General features: G+C 43.8%; 1 non-coding gene and 1 pseudogene across 1 annotated transcript in view; both read right to left on the bottom strand.

The window, feature by feature from the left end:
* The window catches only part of LOC142357216 (large subunit ribosomal RNA), a 3,522-nt gene extending 3,121 nt beyond the window's left edge, over positions 1 to 401 (bottom strand). Inside the window, exon 1 of the ribosomal RNA XR_012761576.1 lies at positions 1 to 401. This exon is cut by the window's left edge and continues 3,121 nt beyond it. This is a non-coding gene — a ribosomal RNA (large subunit ribosomal RNA).
* A 1,683-nt stretch (positions 402 to 2,084) lies between these two features.
* LOC142357217 (5.8S ribosomal RNA) lies at positions 2,085 to 2,236 on the bottom strand (annotated as a pseudogene).
* Between the last annotated feature and the right edge of the window lie 15,264 nt (positions 2,237 to 17,500).

Raw genomic sequence — 17,500 nt, 5'->3', positions numbered from 1 at the left:
ACGTACTTTTCACTCTCTCTTCAGAGTGCTTTTCAACTTTCCCTCACGGTACTTGTTTACTATCGGTCTCGCTTTATAATTAGCTTTTGGAGAGACATATCTCCAGCTTCGAGTTGCACTTTCAAACAACTCTACTCATAGGAATGAGCCATTATGACTGGTATCGAAAATGACCTTTACAGGATTTTCACCTTCTTTGATGCTACTTTCCAGTAGACATCAGGACAAATTCACCAGTCTAGCATCAAACCATACCGGACACCGAGAAATGTTGCCATTTCTCTTCCCGATGAGCTTTTCCCTGTTCATTCGCCATTACTAAGGGATTCTCAGTTGATTTCTTTTCCTCCCCTTACTGATATGCTTAAGTTAAGGGGGTTCTCTCGCCCAATTCAGGTTATGTAGTTGATTGTCTCTTAATTGGTTCACTGACCAATATGAGACAGAAACCGATTCAGCAGTTTTGTTCGCTACTACTATCAAACACAGGTCGAAGTTTCCATTCAGTCATTAATTCCAACTTTCAAATGTTGTTGTTTCAGCTTTCGCTTACTAGAAGCAACATAATACTCGCTGCAATACAGACCTCGGGAAACCCTCACCGTGAATAAGGTTCACTCACATATTTCACTACATTTTGCGTGGGATTGGAGATGAGGCTACTCGTTCTTGCTCAGTACTAGGCTGAAAATTAACGAAACTTCGTTACAAACGTTCACATGTTGATGTTTCCGCTTTCGCGTACTCGAAACAACATAATACTAGTCTTTGTAATTTAGTTTCATAATTTCAACTGTTCTCATGCAGAATTTTTGCTCATTCTTATCCCAAATTTTGACCTGGCTACTAGTTACACTCCTTGTACTTATTGCAAAATGACCACAAATTTCAACAGCTTTCACATGTTGCTGTTTCGGCTTTCGCTTACTACAGTCAACATAATACTCGTTGCAAAATAAGTGCTCGGCATCTGCAATTTTCCAAAGACGAAGTTTCGCCAGTTCAATTTTCGCTCGCCAATTATGGCTACTAATTCACACGGTACTGAGCTCAACAACATTAAATTTGTTCAGCAAGACTTTCACATGTTGATGTTTTGGCTTTCGCCTACTAGAAGCAACATAATACTCGTCTTGTTAGCTCATTCAATGAGAATAGCTTTTCCCGTTGAGAATTTTTGCCTTCAATTGGCGTTGTAGTGAGTTTGGCTACTCAGATCACCAAATACTTGTGACAATTCGAACCAGAAATGTTTTCAATTTTCACATGCTGATGTTTCGGATTCAACCTACTAGAAGCAGCATAATACTTGTATTCAACAATTTCTGTATCAAATCCCAGTTTTCTCTGGTGCATCTTTGCCAAACTATTCCAAACTGCCTGAGTCTGAATACCAATTACAGGTACTAGTAAATGCACGTTACTAAGGACTATATAGTTCTAGGTTACTGTACACAACGACGTTCACATGTTGATGTTTCAGCTGCCGCTTACTAGAAACAACATAATACTTATCGTGCATACCTTTCCATAACTTGTCCTTTTCAGATGCATTAGTTTCCCTTTGTCTTGGCTTCTACAGTCAGACTGGCTACTAGTAACAGCACAGTACTAATCACATATCGTTCTACAGTTTGCAGACAACTTTCACATGTTGATGTTTCAGCTTTCGCCTACTAGAAACAACATAATACTCGCTGTATACATTTGTAGTTCTCTATGTAACTTTCATGTGAAGAAGTTTCGCCAGTCTTTTTGACTGTCTCAAATCTGAGTCATGCTTAGGCTACTAGTTGCTTCATAGTACTTATCGCCTCGAGATCATTGAACAAAACTTGATTTTCACATGTTGCTGTTTCAGCTTCCGCTTACTAGAAACAACATAATACTAGTCTCATTAAGTTCCGTCTCTTTGCAATTTTCTTATGAAGAAAATTCGCCATCACAATGACTCCAGCAGTTCTTGATCAAGGAATGCAATCATTGATCAGAATGCTATTATTTGAATCGGTTCTGCTTTAAGTGTTCCAATTTTATTGGAAGCACCAACAATAGAACATCAATGTGTTCAATCGAGAGTTATATAACCCTGAATCGGACGCAGTCAACAGCCGAAGCCGAGACCGCCTTTTGCGTTAGAGAGGTCGGTAAACAAATCTTGCGATTCATACCGAATTAACACATATAGCTGTGCTCCTCTTCGTAAAGCGAGCCAAGTGATCCCCTGTTGAAGGATGTATTTGGACCAATCTAGTAGCATTTGGTTTCCAACAAGCTCTCCCAAGTTAGCTTACTTATTGGGCTTTTCAACCAATTCGGTTGGCTACAAGCATCATCAAAGTACTAGCCACAGTTTGATCGCAAAATTCTACGACTTTCACATGTTGATGTTTCGGCTTGCGCTTAGCCTACTATAAGCAACATAATACTAGTCATATCATAGAGCGTGATCAGCTTGTGACGTTCTCATGATGAAGTTTCACCAACAGTGTCTCACTTCGAGCTTAAATCCAGCTACTAGTAACTACACAGTACTGACTGCAACGATAACTTTTATCTATACCTTTCACATGCTGCGCTTTCGGCCAGGGCCTACTAACGTCAACATAATACTCGATATAAACTTTTGTTCATGATGCAGCTTCCCCATGCAGAAGTTTCGCCTTCAAATGCTCTCTTGGCCATATGACGTAAGAAAAGGTTACTAGTAACATCACAGTACTAGCCACAGTTTGATTGCAAAATTCTACGACTTTCACATGTTGATGTTTCGGCTTGCGCTTAGCCTACTAGAAGCAACATAATACTAGTCATATCATAGAGCGTGATCAGCTTGTGACGTTCTCATGATGAAGTTTCACCAACAGTGTCTCATTTCGAGCTTAAATCCAGCTACTAGTAACTACACAGTACTGACTGCAACGCTAACTTTTATCTATACCTTTCACATGCTGCGCTTTCGGCCAGGGCCTACTAACGTCAACATAATACTCGATATAAACTTTTGTTCATGATGCAGCTTCCCCATGCAGAAGTTTCGCCTTCAAATGCTCTCTTGGCCATATGACGTAACACAAGGTTACTAGTAACATCACAGTACTAGCCACAATTTGATCGCAAAATTCTACGACTTTCACATGTTGATGTTTCGGCTTGCGCTTAGCCTACTAGAAGCAACATAATACTAGTCATATCATGGAGCGTGATCAGCTTGTGACGTTCTCATGATGAAGTTTCACCAACAGTGTCTCATTTCGAGCTTAAATCCAGCTACTAGTAACTACACAGTACTGACTGCAACGATAACTTTTATCTATACCTTTCACATGCTGCGCTTTCGGCCAGGGCCTACTAATGTCAACATAATACTCGATATAAACTTTTGTTCATGATGCAGCTTCCCCATGCAGAAGTTTCGCCTTCAAATGCTCTCTTGGCCATATGACGTAACACAAGGTTACTAGTAACATCACAGTACTAGCCACAATTTGATCGCAAAATTCTACGACTTTCACATGTTGATGTTTCGGCTTGCGCTTAGCCTACTAGAAGCAACATAATACTAGTCATATCATAGAGCTTGATCAGCTTGTGACATTCTCATGATGAAGTTTCACCAACAGTGTCTCATTTTGAGCTTAAATCCAGCTACTAGTAACTACACAGTACTGACTGCAACAATAACTTTTATCTATACCTTTCACATGCTGCGTTTTCGGCCAAGGCCTACTAACGTCAACATAATACTCGATATAAAATTTTGATCATGATGCAGCTTTCCCATGCAGAAGTTTCGCCTTCAAATGCTCTCTTGGCCATATGACGGAACACCAGGTTACTAGTAACATCACAGTACTAGCCACAGTTTGATTGCAAAATTCTACGACTTTCACATGTTGATGTTTCGGCTTGCGCTTAGCCTACTAGAAGCAACATAATACTAGTCATATCATGGAGCGTGATCAGCTTGTGACGTTCTCATGATGAAGTTTCACCAATAGTGTTTCATTCGAATTGGTTCTGCTTTAAGCTCTCCAATTGTTTTGGATGAACCAGTTTTGCCCTTCGAAGCCACTTTTGTGAGCTTTTGTGGGTCTTTACCAAGAGGATATACCTCAAGGCCTCTTTCAATTCCTTTAAGTTCTTTCAACTCCTTTACAGTTTCTAGGTTCACATAGCTGCAAACCTTATTTCTAGTTTTAAGTCTGGCCAACTTGGGGAGAGTTGGTGCAGACCGTGACCAATTCTAGTAGGATGCCACAACAAGAATGTGATCAACTTAGCTTGTCGATGAACCTGCCCCACATTCAAACAACTCTATCGCCTTTTCCTCGTATAGTTATATGCGAGGGCCTCTCATAGAGAGCGCTGTTAGCAACCTTTTCCACATAGACGATAAAGTTGTGAGTGTTTTGCACATGGCTGTTGTCATCACCACGTGACGAGTCAACTCAGCTTGACTCTCTACACTCCGACAAGCTTTGCACATACGCCTTTAGTTCAGTATGTGTCTTTAATCTGACTCCGGTGCCTCAAGCCGGAAAAATTGTCAGATTATGATCATTATCGGTTAGTCATCCCGATGCAAGATCGTATCGTACTGTCTTTGTCTACCTCCAGATTCCGAAGAACAGGAGGAGACTCTCCCAGACCTACATATCTGGGAGAATGTTCAGAGGGCGAGAAGCTGTGGATTACTCTCCCCTAAGAACTGACTAAACTTTACCCTCGTCCAAGGTAAGTTTATTTTAGCTAGCCTTCTATGTAAAGGATCTGAGGCTAAGCTGTGTTTTTTCGAGCCTTTGGCTCGGAGCAAGTTCAGTGGGCGCCCCGAGTAGCTCAACTCTTTCCCACTGAACAGCGCAACGCTCTGTCACTCGCTGGGATTTTTGCGTGTCGGTTCTAACCACGCGACTTGTGGACCTTTTTAGGCCTTTCTCATTCACAAGTCTATAGCTGGGCTTCTATAACCCAGCTTCTGAGATCTAGATAGCTGCAGTTCTGCTAGGCTGCTTTTGCTAACTAGTCTCCCTTTAAGCAGTCCCTTGCCATGACTGCTGAACTATGTATCCACACAAGTAGTTTTTGAGCTCGATACATAATTCGAGATTGGTTGCCAAGCAATCTCTAGCGACAGAGCGTCATGCGCACTACAGACATGGCCTCTACCAGCAGCCATGCCCGAAGGAATCAATCACTGATCCTTCCGCAGGTTCCCCTACGGAAACCTTGTTACGACTTTTACTTCCTCTAGACAATTAAGCTCGATCCGCTTCATCCCGTTGCCGGAGACCGAAGTCCCAACAGTAGGAATTTGCAATTCTTGCTTAACTATCCAATCAGTAGTAGCGACGGGCGGTGTGTACAAAGGGCAGGGACGTAATCCCTATGAGTTGTTGACTCATAAGTACCAGGAATTCCTGGTTCACGTCTGCAAGTTACAACAGACGATCCCCTTGAAGCGCTGTACTTTTCTCTGATTGCCCAGTCCATTTCGGACCAAGGGCTGAGTACTCAATCTAAAAGTACACAGTGTAGCGCGCGTGCAGTCCAGAACATCTAAGGGCATCACAGACCTGTTATAGCCTCACTTCATCTGCGGTATTTAATTCCGCATAGTTCCTCTAAGAAGTGTTTGAATTCACATATAGTGAATTTCATTATTTAGATGGAGAAGATCTCGTTCGTTATCGGAATTAACCAGACAGATCACTCCACTAACTAAGAACGGCCATGCACCACCGCCCATATAATCATGAAAGATATTCAATCTGTCAATCCTTAAGATGTCTGGACCGGGTGAGTTTTCCCGTGTTGAGTCAAATTAAGCCGCAGGCTCCACTCCTGGTGGTGCCCTTCCGTCAATTCCTTTAAGTTTCGATTTTGCAACCATACTTCCCCCGGAACCAATAAACTTTGGTTTCCCGGTTAATCTCTTGCCAAGTCAAGATCGACTTTGACAAATTGTAGGTTGGTATAGTTTATGGTCAGAATTACGAGGGTATCTAATCCTCTTCAATACTCTGACTTTCGTTCTTGATTAATGAAAACATTCTTGGCAAATGCTTTCGCAGTAGTTTGTCTTGCCACGATCCAAGAATTTCACCTCTAACGTAGCAATACAAATGCCCCCGTCTGTTCCTTTCAATCATTACCGCACTCAGCCAACCGGCATCAATCGAGTAGCGGGTCATTCTCCATTATTCCATGCTTTATTATTCGATCCCAAAGGATGCTTTGAACACTCTAATTTTCTCAGGGTGAAAACACCGTTTCCACAGTTCGTCACATTTAAGTGCAAACTATTTCTTCGATGCGAAGGATGAGCGGAACGAGTCAACAGATTTAACTGAAGACCATGTTGCCGTTCTACTCAAACAGATCCAACTATGAGCTTTTTAAACGCAGCAACTATTGCATACGCTTGTAGAGGCTGGTATTACCGCGGCTGCTGGCACCAGACTTGCCCTCTACTCGTTCATCAATGGAGCTTTTAAGTCCATTCCATTCTGATTACAAACCATAAAGGTTCATATCATTATTTCTAGTCACTACCTCCTCGTGCGGAGAGTGGGTAATTTGCGTGCCTGCTGCCTTCCTTGGATGTGGTAGCCGTTTCTAAGGCTCCCTCTCCGGAATCGAACCCTGATTCCCCGTTACCCGTCACAACCATGGTAGTCCGTTACACTACCATCATAGGTTGATAGGTCAGAAATTCGGAAGTTCCGTCCCCAAGCCGAAGCTATCTGGGATCTTTCAGTTACTAGGACTCATCACGGGATGTGTCTGTACTTAGCAAATCACCCGGTGTAGTCTTGTAAAAGTCTCCGACAGTGTCGGACAATCAGCATGCATTAGCTGCAGGGTTACCGCAGTTATTCATTTAGCTTGCAAATCAACTAATAGATAGTAACTGATTTAATGAGCCATTCGCGGTTCCACTTTTTCAAGCTTCGCTTGCACATGCATGGCTTAGTCTTTCAGACAAGCATATGGCAACTGACAGGATCAATCAGTTTAATTGTACTTTGAACAATCTTTCGATTTGTTCGAATTTAGAAAGACATAGCCTTGCGGCCTCGTCAATCTTGCTTTGAGCTTTTTAAATCACGAAGAGTTTCAATGCATGCTTTGGCATGGCTACTAGTTACTACACAGTACTCTACACACTTAGAGTTACCCACGATTACACATTTCACATGCTGATGTTTCGGCTCGCGCGTACTAGAAACAGCATAATACTATGTGTACTGGTAGATAGCGCTCTGTGAGCATTTCCCATGAGCAGGTTTTGCCCTCCAAATCTCTGTTCTACTGTTACCAATACCGGCTAACAACTGTATCATACTAGGGAGAATTGACTCATGATTTAAAAACCAGATGTTCACATGTCGATGTTTCGGCTCTCGCCTACTAGAAACAACATAATACTAGTCTGTTAAAAATCTCAATCACGCCGCCTCTTCAGATACAGAAGTTTTACCTTTTATTGGTTAGAGAACAGCTTTCCAGCTGTCGACATGGTTACTAGTAACAACACCGTACTCAACACAAAAACTTTTCAACTTCACAACTTTCACATGCTGATGTTTCTGCTTTCGCATACTAGAAACAGCATAATACTTATTGTTTTGTCAAGTAATTTGTGTGTCTTTCCCATGTGAAGTTTCACCGGTCAACAATGTTTCCCTGACCAATTACGGCTACTAGTAGCTGTATAATACTAGGGAAAATGATTGAGGATTTAATATCAGATTTTCACATGTTGATGTTTCGGCTTTCGCCTACTAGAAACAACATAATACTAGTCTGCTAAGAAATCTCGCTCAAATTGCCTTTTCACATACAGAAGTTTCACCTTCTATTGGTTAGAGAACAGTTCTCAGCTGTCGACATGGTTACTAGTAACAACATCGTACTCAACACAAAAATTCTTCAACTTCACAACTTTCACATGCTGATGTTTCTGCTTTCGCGTACTAGAAACAGCATAATACTTATTGCTTTGTCAAGAAGTGTGTGTGTCTTTCCCATGCGAAAGTTTCACCGGTCCGCAATAATTGCCGTGTCCAATTAAGGTTACTCATAGCTGTATAATACTAGGGAAAATGATTGAGGATTTAATATCAGATTTTCACATGTTGATGTTTCGGCTTTCGCCTACTAGAAACAACATAATACTAGTCTGCTAATAAATCTCGCTCAAATTGCCTTTTCACATACAGAAGTTTCACCTCTTCTTGGTCACTGTACAGATGATGCTGTCTGTTCTTTATTTGGTTCTGCTTATTATAAGGAGGGGCATCACTCCTTCCTCCTTGGTTTGCATGCATTAAGCCTGCTTTGTGAAAAGCGTATCTTTCTAGCTTTTCTTCGCCTTACTCGAGTAGGACGATACAATCCAGACATTAGTCAGTCTTGGTGTAAAGTCACTGAGTATTATTCGGTTCTGCTTTATTCAGCAATATGCTGTATAATTGTTGTAATTTGCGAACATATTTGTTCTCAGTTCCGAACTACTAGCGACGACAGATTACCAGCGGTCATGAGCCATCAAGGTAGTTCTTTGGTGCATCAAGTAGAGAGGTGCCATCAAACAACACTTCCCTAATAATGCTACACACATAGAATTTGCTACAGTGCAGCTTTTTACTTTGCAAAATTTGCGCACAAATTTTGCATAGAATAAATGTTTTATCAAGATTTTTAGATCCCCTCCCTTGAGAGAACGTTACTCCTTTAAGTGAACACCCCGCGGCGTCCTGTTGTTATTGCTTATAACCATTTCGCAAGCCGGAGGCATAATGCACTACGCAAGCCGCTACTTTGGCACAGAGGCACCTAGTTTTACACCCGGGACTTCAGGTGGCCCAGTTTTACACCCAGTACAGCGGTGCCAGTTGGTAACCCGGTGGATCCTCGGAGACCAGACATGATCATAGATCAAACCCGATGTATGCTACTCCTGAACGTATAGTATCTCCACTGTGCAATGAAATTATCGTTCGTTTCGGGCCTTCCTATACGTTCAGCAGACAATCGCTAGGAATTCACCTCGTGACCCGTGGTGACCACACTGGATTTCAAGTTTATTGATTTGGACAGACCTGTCATTTATTTTGCTTTTCAGCTTCAGTTCTGCTCGATCTAGCTTGCCTAAGGCTTGATCTCGCTTTGCTCACCCCTGTAGGAGCCTCTACTAGTACCACTCGGAGTAATGGGGAATCCACCAGACCTAATCGATGAATGCCATCAAACAACAAACATCATACCCGGCTTCATCAGGCATATTTTATTACTTCCGAGAGGTACTTTAGTATCAGATCTTTCTCCATGCCTCTTATGAGGACCCGTCAGACCTTTCGGTTTATCGTTTAGCTTCAGTCCTGCTCGATCTAGCTTTCCCAAGGCTCGATCTAGCTCTATTCGCCCCACTAGAGGGCTCTCTAAGACACTTCGGTCTTAGTGTTAGCTCCGGTCTTGCTCAATCGTGCTTGCTGAAGGCGCGATCAAGCTTTAGTTAGCTTCTCGTACTTCCTCTTGGCCTCTCTAGGAGGACCAGACAGACCTCTCGGTCTATCGTTTAGCTTCAGTCCTGCTCGATCTAGCTTTCCCAAGGCTCGATCTAGCTCTATTCGCCCTGCTAGAGGGCTCTCTAAGACCCCTCGGTCTTAGTGTTAGCTCCGGTACAGCTCGGTCGTGCTTGCTGAAGGCCCGATCAAGCTTTAGTTAGATTCTCGTACTTTCTCTTGGCCTCTCTAGGAGGACCAGACAGACCTCTCGGTCTATCGTTTAGCTTCAGTCCTGCTTGATCTAGCTTTCCCAAGGCTCGATCTAGCTCTATTCGCCCTGCTAGAGGGCTCTCTAAGACCCCTCGGTCTTAGTGTTAGCTCCGGTACAGCTCGGTCGTGCTTGCTGAAGGCCCGATCAAGCTTTAGTTAGCTTCTCGTACTTTCTCTTGGCCTCTCTAGGAGGACCAGACAGACCTCTCGGTCTATCGTTTAGCTTCAGTCCTGCTCGATCTAGCTTTCCCAAGGCTCGATCTAGATCTATTCGCCCTGCTAGAGGGCTCTCTAAGACCCCTCGGTCTTAGTGTTAGCTCCGGTACAGCTCGGTCGTGCTTGCTGAAGGCCTGATCAAGCTTTAGTTAGCTTCTCGTACTTTCTCTTGGCCTCTCTAGGAGGACCAGACAGACCTTTCGGTCTCTTGCTTAGCTTCAGTCCTGCTCGATCTAGCTTTCCCAAGGCTCGATCTAGCTCTATTCGCCCCGCTAGAGGGCTCTCTAAGACCCCTCGGTCTTAGTGTTAACTCCTGTAATGCCTAACCAAGCTTACTACAGGCCTTGGTCAGGTCTTTATCGGTCACCGATTAGTAACAGACCGATCATGGGGCCTTCCACCCTATCCGGGTTGAGGTCTTTAGTCCAGCCATATTTTGACAAGACACCTCCCCCTAATAATGCCCCACACATAGAAATACTGTCCATGCAGTATTTAACTTGTGCTTTTTCTAAAATTTGATTTTCACTTTTTGGAGGTTCATTTGCTCCTCTGACACTCTTTCAGCTTCAATCTTACTCGATCTAGCTTTCCCAAGGCTCGATCTAGCTCTATTCGCCCCACCAGAGGGCTCTCTAAGACACTTCGGTCTTAGTGTTAGCTCCGGTCTTGCTCAATCGTGCTTGCTGAAGGCGCGATCAAGCTTTAGTTAGCTTCTCGTACTTTCTCTTGGCCTCTCTAGGAGGACCAGACAGACCTCTCGGTCTATCGTTTAGCTTCAGTCCTGCTCGATCTAGCTTTCCCAAGGCTCGATCTAGCTCTATTCGCCCCGCTAGAGGGCTCTCTAAGACCCCTCGGTCTTAGTGTTAGCTCCGGTACAGCTCGGTCGTGCTTGCTGAAGGCCCGATCAAGCTTTAGTTGGCTTCTCGTACTTTCTCTTGGCCTCTCTAGGAGGACCAGACAGACCTCTCGGTCTCTTGCTTAGCTTCAGTCCTGCTCGATCTAGCTTGCCCAAGGCTTGATCAAGCTCTATTCGCCCCGCTAGAGGGCTCTCTAAGACCCCTCGGTCTTAGTGTTAGCTCCGGTACAGCTCGGTTGTGCTTGCTGAAGGCCCGATCAAGCTTTAGTTAGCTTCTCGTTTTTTCTCTTGGCCTCTCTAGGAGGACCAGACAGACCTCTCGGTCTATCGTTTAGCTTCAGTCCTGCTCGATCTAGCTTTCCCAAGGCTCGATCTAGCTCTATTCGCCCCGCTCAAGCTCAAGCTAGCTAGCTAGCTCAAGTTCAAGCTAGCTAGCTAGCTCAAGCTCAAGCTAGCTAGCTCAAGCTCAAGCTAGCTAGCTCAAGCTCAAGCCAGCTAGCTCAAGCTCAAGCTCAAGCTAGCTAGCTAGCTCAAGCTCAAGCTCAAGCTAGCTAGCTAGCTCAAGTTCAAGCTAGCTAGCTAGCTCAAGCTCAAGCTAGCTAGCTCAAGCTCAAGCTAGCTAGCTCAAGCTCAAGCCAGCTAGCTCAAGCTCAATCTCAAGCTAGCTAGCTAGCTCAAGCTCAAGCTAGCTAGCTCAAGCTCAAGCTAGCTAGCTAGCTAGCTCAAGCTCAAGCTCAAGCTAGCTAGCTCAAGCTCAAGCTCAAGCTAGCTAGCTCAAGCTCAAGCTCAAGCTAGCTAGCTCAAGCTCAAGCTCAAGCTAGCTAGCTCAAGCTCAAGCTCAAGCTAGCTAGCTAGCTCAAGCTCAAGCTAGCTAGCTCAAGCTCAAGCTCAAGCTCAAGCTAGCTAGCTAGCTAGCTCAAGCTCAAGCTCAAGCTAGCTAGCTAGCTCAAGCTCAAGCTAGCTAGCTCAAGCTCAAGCCAGCTAGCTCAAGCTCAAGCTCAAGCTAGCTAGCTAGCTCAAGCTCAAGCTAGCTAGCTCAAGCTCAAGCCAGCTAGCTCAAGCTCAAGCTCAAGCTCAAGCTAGCTAGCTAGCTCAAGCTCAAGCTAGATAGCTAGCTCAAGCTAGCTAGCTAGCTCAAGCTCAAGCTCAAGCTAGCTAGCTAGCTAGCTCAAGCTCAAGCTAGCTAGCTCAAGCTCAAGCCAGCTAGCTCAAGCTCAAGCTCAAGCTAGCTAGCTAGCTCAAGCTCAAGCTAGCTAGCTCAAGCTCAAGCTCAAGCGAGCTAGCTAGCTCAAGCTCAAGCTAGCTAGCTAGCTCAAGCTCAAGCTAGCTAACTCAAGCTAACTCAGCTAGCTCAAGCTAACTCAAGCTAGCTAAAGCTAACTCAAGCTAACTCAAGCTAACTCAAGCTAACTCAAGCTAGCTAAAGCTAACTCAAGCTAACTCAAGCTAACCCGAGCTAACTCAAGCTAGCTCAAGCTAACCCAAGCTAGCTAAAGCTAACTCAAGCTAACTCAAGCTAATTCAAGCTAACTCAAGCTAACTCAAGCTAACTCAAGCTAACTCAAGCTAGCTAAAGCTAACTCAAGCTAACTCAAGCTAACTCAAGCTAACCCGAGCTAACTCAAGCTAACTGAAGGTAGCTAAAGCTAGTTCAAGCTAACTCAAGCTAGCTAAAGCTAAGACAAGCTAACTCAAGCTAACTCAAGCTAACTCAAGCTAACTCAAGCTAACTCAAGCTAGTTCAAGCTAACTCAAGCTAACTCAAGCTAACTCAAGCTAGCTAAAGCTAACTCAAGCTAACTCAAGCTAACTCAAGCTAACCCGAGCTAACTCAAGCTAACTCAAGGTAGCTAAAGCTAGTTCAAGCTAACTCAAGCTAGCTAAAGCTAAGACAAGCTAACTCAAGCTAACTCAAGCTAACTCAAGCTAACTCAAGCTAACTCAAGCTAGTTCAAGCTAACTCAAGCTAGCTAAAGCTAACTCAAGCTAACTCAAGCTAACTCAAGCTAGCTCAAGCTAACTCAAGCTAGTTCAAGCTAACTCAAGCTAGCTAAAGCTAACTCAAGCTAACTCAAGCTAACTCAAGCTAACTCAAGCTAGCTAAAGCTAACTCAAGCTAACTCAAGCTAACCCGAGCTAACTCAAGCTAGCTCAAGCTAACCCAAGCTAGCTAAAGCTAACTCAAGCTAACTCAAGCTAATTCAAGCTAACTCAAGCTAACTCAAGCTAACTCAAGCTAACTCAAGCTAGCTAAAGCTAACTCAAGCTAACTCAAGCTAACTCAAGCTAACCCGAGCTAACTCAAGCTAACTCAAGGTAGCTAAAGCTAGTTCAAGCTAACTCAAGCTAGCTAAAGCTAAGACAAGCTAACTCAAGCTAACTCAAGCTAACTCAAGCTAACTCAAGCTAACTCAAGCTAACTCAAGCTAGCTAAAGCTAACTCAAGCTAACTCAAGCTAACTCAAGCTAACCCGAGCTAACTCAAGCTAACTCAAGGTAGCTAAAGCTAGTTCAAGCTAACTCAAGCTAGCTAAAGCTAAGACAAGCTAACTCAAGCTAACTCAAGCTAACTCAAGCTAACTCAAGCTAACTAAAGCTAGTTCAAGCTAACTCAAGCTAGCTAAAGCTAACTCAAGCTAACTCAAGCTAACTCAAGCTAGCTCAAGCTAACTCAAGCTAGTTCAAGCTAACTCAAGCTAGCTAAAGCTAACTCAAGCTAACTCAAGCTAACTCAAGCTAACTCAAGCTAGCTAAAGCTAACTCAAGCTAACTCAAGCTAACCCGAGCTAACTCAAGCTAGCTCAAGCTAACCCAAGCTAGCTAAAGCTAACTCAAGCTAACTCAAGCTAATTCAAGCTAACTCAAGCTAACTCAAGCTAACTCAAGCTAACTCAAGCTAGCTAAAGCTAACTCAAGCTAACTCAAGCTAACTCAAGCTAACCCGAGCTAACTCAAGCTAACTCAAGGTAGCTAAAGCTAGTTCAAGCTAACTCAAGCTAGCTAAAGCTAAGACAAGCTAACTCAAGCTAACTCAAGCTAACTCAAGCTAACTCAAGCTAACTCAAGCTAACTCAAGCTAGTTCAAGCTAACTCAAGCTAACTCAAGCTAACTCAAGCTAGCTAAAGCTAACTCAAGCTAACTCAAGCTAACTCAAGCTAACCCGAGCTAACTCAAGCTAACTCAAGGTAGCTAAAGCTAGTTCAAGCTAGCTCAAGCTAGCTAAAGCTAAGACAAGCTAACTCAAGCTAACTCAAGCTAACTCAAGCTAACTCAAGCTAGTTCAAGCTAACTCAAGCTAGCTAAAGCTAACTCAAGCTAACTCAAGCTAACTCAAGCTAGCTCAAGCTAACTCAAGCTAGTTCAAGCTAACTCAAGCTAGCTAAAGCTAACTCAAGCTAACTCAAGCTAACTCAAGCTAGCTCAAGCTAACTCAAGCTAACTCAAGCTAACTCAAGCTAACCCGAGCTAACTCAAGCTAACTCAAGGTAGCTAAAGCTAGTTCAAGCTAGCTCAAGCTAGCTAAAGCTAAGACAAGCTAACTCAAGCTAACTCAAGCTAACTCAAGCTAACTCAAGCTAGTTCAAGCTAACTCAAGCTAGCTAAAGCTAACTCAAGCTAACTCAAGCTAACTCAAGCTAGCTCAAGCTAACTCAAGCTAGTTCAAGCTAACTCAAGCTAGCTAAAGCTAACTCAAGCTAACTCAAGCTAACTCAAGCTAGCTCAAGCTAACTCAAGCTAGTTCAAGCTAACTCAAGCTAGCTAAAGCTAACTCAAGCTAACTCAAGCTAACTCAAGCTAACTCAAGCTAGCTAAAGCTAACTCAAGCTAACTCAAGCTAACCCGAGCTAACTCAAGCTAGCTCAAGCTAACCCAAGCTAGCTAAAGCTAACTCAAGCTAACTCAAGCTAATTCAAGCTAACTCAAGCTAACTCAAGCTAACTCAAGCTAACTCAAGCTAGCTAAAGCTAACTCAAGCTAACTCAAGCTAACTCAAGCTAACCCGAGCTAACTCAAGCTAACTCAAGGTAGCTAAAGCTAGTTCAAGCTAACTCAAGCTAGCTAAAGCTAAGACAAGCTAACTCAAGCTAACTCAAGCTAACTCAAGCTAACTCAAGCTAACTCAAGCTAGTTCAAGCTAACTCAAGCTAACTCAAGCTAACTCAAGCTAGCTAAAGCTAACTCAAGCTAACTCAAGCTAACTCAAGCTAACCCGAGCTAACTCAAGCTAACTCAAGGTAGCTAAAGCTAGTTCAAGCTAGCTCAAGCTAGCTAAAGCTAAGACAAGCTAACTCAAGCTAACTCAAGCTAACTCAAGCTAGTTCAAGCTAACTCAAGCTAGCTAAAGCTAACTCAAGCTAACTCAAGCTAACTCAAGCTAGCTCAAGCTAACTCAAGCTAGTTCAAGCTAACTCAAGCTAGCTAAAGCTAACTCAAGCTAACTCAAGCTAACTCAAGCTAACTCAAGCTAGCTAAAGCTAACTCAAGCTAACTCAAGCTAACCCGAGCTAACTCAAGCTAGCTCAAGCTAACCCAAGCTAGCTAAAGCTAACTCAAGCTAACTCAAGCTAATTCAAGCTAACTCAAGCTAACTCAAGCTAACTCAAGCTAACTCAAGCTAGCTAAAGCTAACTCAAGCTAACTCAAGCTAACTCAAGCTAACCCGAGCTAACTCAAGCTAACTCAAGGTAGCTAAAGCTAGTTCAAGCTAACTCAAGCTAGCTAAAGCTAAGACAAGCTAACTCAAGCTAACTCAAGCTAACTCAAGCTAACTCAAGCTAACTCAAGCTAACTCAAGCTAGTTCAAGCTAACTCAAGCTAACTCAAGCTAACTCAAGCTAGCTAAAGCTAACTCAAGCTAACTCAAGCTAACTCAAGCTAACCCGAGCTAACTCAAGCTAACTCAAGGTAGCTAAAGCTAGTTCAAGCTAACTCAAGCTAGCTAAAGCTAAGACAAGCTAACTCAAGCTAACTCAAGCTAACTCAAGCTAACTCAAGCTAACTAAAGCTAGTTCAAGCTAACTCAAGCTAGCTAAAGCTAACTCAAGCTAACTCAAGCTAACTCAAGCTAGCTCAAGCTAACTCAAGCTAGTTCAAGCTAACTCAAGCTAGCTAAAGCTAACTCAAGCTAACTCAAGCTAACTCAAGCTAACTCAAGCTAGCTAAAGCTAACTCAAGCTAACTCAAGCTAACCCGAGCTAACTCAAGCTAGCTCAAGCTAACCCAAGCTAGCTAAAGCTAACTCAAGCTAACTCAAGCTAATTCAAGCTAACTCAAGCTAACTCAAGCTAACTCAAGCTAACTCAAGCTAGCTAAAGCTAACTCAAGCTAACTCAAGCTAACTCAAGCTAACCCGAGCTAACTCAAGCTAACTCAAGGTAGCTAAAGCTAGTTCAAGCTAACTCAAGCTAGCTAAAGCTAAGACAAGCTAACTCAAGCTAACTCAAGCTAACTCAAGCTAACTCAAGCTAACTCAAGCTAGTTCAAGCTAACTTAATGAAGTTAACCCAAGCTAACTTGGGTTAATGAAGTCAAACTCAAGCTAACCCGAGCTAACTCAAGCTAACTCAAGCTAATTCAAGCTAACTCAAGCTAACTCAAGCTAATTCAAGCTAACTCAAGCTAATTCAAGCTAACTCAAGCTAGCTCAAGCTAACTCAAGCTAACCCAAGCTAACTTAAGCTAGCTTAAGCTAATTAAAGCTAATTAAAGCTAACTCAAGCTAACCCAAGCTAACTTAAGCTAGCTCTAGCTGGCTGCCACTGTTAGGCCATTTGGGAGCGCTTTTCTCGCACTCTGATTGGCTGCCACTGTTAGGCCATTTGGGAGCGCTTTTCTCGCACTCTGATTGGCTGCCACTGTTAGGCCATTTGGGAGCGCTTTTCTCGCACTCTGATTGGCTGCCACTGTTAGGCCATTTGGGAGCGCTTTTCTCGCACTCTGATTGGCTGCCACTGTTAGGCCATTTGGGAGCGCTTTTCTCGCACTCTGATTGGCTGCCACTGTTAGGCCATTTGGGAGCGCTTTTCTCGCACTCTGATTGGCTGCCACTGTTAGGCCATTTGGGAGCGCTTTTCTCGCACTCTGATTGGCTGCCACTGTTAGGCCATTTGGGAGCGCTTTTCTCGCACTCTGATTGGCTGCCACTGTTAGGCCATTTGGGAGCGCTTTTCTCGCACTCTGATTGGCTGCCACTGTTAGGCCATTTGGGAGCGCTTTTCTCGCACTCTGATTGGCTGCCACTGTTAGGCCATTTGGGAGCGCTTTTCTCGCACTCTGATTGGCTGCCACTGTTAGGCCATTTGGGAGCGCTTTTCTCGCACTCTGATTGGCTGCCACTGTTAGGCCATTTGGGAGCGCTTTTCTCGCACTCTGATTGGCTGCCACTGTTAGGCCATTTGGGAGCGCTTTTCTCGCACTCTGATTGGCTGCCACTGTTAGGCCATTTGGGAGCGCTTTTCTCGCACTCTGATTGGCTGCCACTGTTAGGCCATTTGGGAGCGCTTTTCTCGCACTCTGATTGGCTGCCACTGTTAGGCCATTTGGGAGCGCTTTTCTCGCACTCTGATTGGCTGCCACTGTTAGGCCATTTGGGAGCGCTTTTCTCGCACTCTGATTGGCTGCCACTGTTAGGCCATTTGGGAG

The sequence above is a fragment of the Convolutriloba macropyga genome, unplaced genomic scaffold, assembly GCF_964194025.1.
Source record: "Convolutriloba macropyga unplaced genomic scaffold, txConMacr16.3 SCAFFOLD_965, whole genome shotgun sequence".
In the NCBI taxonomy this organism is placed as follows: domain Eukaryota; kingdom Metazoa; phylum Xenacoelomorpha; order Acoela; family Convolutidae; genus Convolutriloba; species Convolutriloba macropyga.
This window is presented reverse-complemented; position numbering and strand designations above follow the sequence as displayed.